Source organism: Ursus maritimus, unplaced genomic scaffold, assembly GCF_017311325.1.
Source record: "Ursus maritimus isolate PB19 unplaced genomic scaffold, ASM1731132v1 scaffold_4, whole genome shotgun sequence".
Taxonomy (NCBI): domain Eukaryota; kingdom Metazoa; phylum Chordata; class Mammalia; order Carnivora; family Ursidae; genus Ursus; species Ursus maritimus.
This window is the reverse complement of record NW_024426552.1, coordinates 22,759,048-22,760,409: the sequence shown is the minus strand read 5'-3', so window position 1 is coordinate 22,760,409 and position 1,362 is coordinate 22,759,048. Positions and strand designations below refer to the sequence as shown.

At 35.1% G+C, this 1,362-nt stretch overlaps 1 pseudogene; it reads left to right on the top strand.

Moving 5' to 3' along the window:
• Positions 1-223: 223 nt before the first annotated feature.
• Positions 224-620, top strand: LOC103673061 (annotated as a pseudogene).
• Positions 621-1,362: the final 742 nt, after the last annotated feature.

Sequence of the window (1,362 nt, the reverse complement as noted above, 5' to 3'; positions counted from 1 at the left end):
AATAGAGTTCTGAAGAGAAAGAAAGATAAAAACACATCATTCAAAAATTAACATTTGGCTCCTACCAAGGAAAATTTTCTTAAAATTACGTGTGCTCCTGGAGCAAGCACCCAATTTTTTTTTTTTTTCAGTAGAAGGCTATCTGGAATCAATATATCCCATGCTTCAACATCTATGTAAGAGAGCTGCAGACTGAGGAGACCAGTGATTCTCCTCTTTAAAATTACAGTTCTAGGCCACTGTTTTCTGCTCTTCGCTGCCTCCGCAGGCTCTCCCGAATCCTCACAACCCCGCCAGCATGTCTCAGGCTGAGTTTGACAAAGCTGCTGAGGATGTTAAGCACCTCAAGACCAAGCCAGCAGGTGGAGAGATGTTGTTCACCTACAGCCGCTACAAACAAGCAACTGTGGGTGACGTCAACACAGAACGGCCTGGGCTGTTGGACCTCAAAGGCAAGGCCAAGTGATTCCAAGGAAGATGCCATGAAAGCTGATGCCAACAAAGTAGAAAAACTAAGAAAAAATATGGACTATAACGGACTGGATTTGGCTGCCGGCAGTGCATTTCATCTAACTGATCAAAGACCTTGTTTTTCTAATACCGTGGATGACATGACATAGTGCAAATAGCCTGTTAACCTAGGTCCTGAAGACGGTACAGGACATGGCTCCAACAGAGTAGGGGCTGCCATAGTTACTGACCTGCGCTGAGTAGTTTTTGTCCGTACATCAATTAGAAGTACATTTGTTACTTTAAATAATTAATTAGTCAATTAATTAATTCTAGGTGTTACCTCAGTGAGACATCAAATTAGAAAAGAATATTACTTATTTCATAAAAGATGAGTTTTTTGCCACTGAAGATTTGTGTGAGAAAACAATATGGTGAGTGAGAATGTTGACTTTTACATGCATTTTAGCTGTATAGATGGATTTAGTTATTTCATGTGAGTTAATAGTCCTCTGCTTACTAAATCGATGTTAGTATTAATGTTAGTAAATTGGTTACTTGGAAATTAAATATGTCAACTTTAATAATATAATATTTATATTTAATATATATTTTATAATGTAATATAAACGTGTATTTTTCTGATAATGCTTATTTAATGGCAACAAGAAATTTTAGATATGTCTTGAAATGCAAAGTCAATGAAAAAAATACTTTTTCTATTGTTTTGTTTTTATTAGTCTTTTCTTTAAAACCATTTGTCCAAGCAAAAATGTTCTATTAGGAAATCTAAATTGTCACTTTCTGACTTAAAGTCATTACGTATTACTTCTATCAAACCAATAATTTCATAATAATAGAAAAACCAGAATTCTCATTGCAAATGGACAGATAATTTAAAAAAAAACCAAT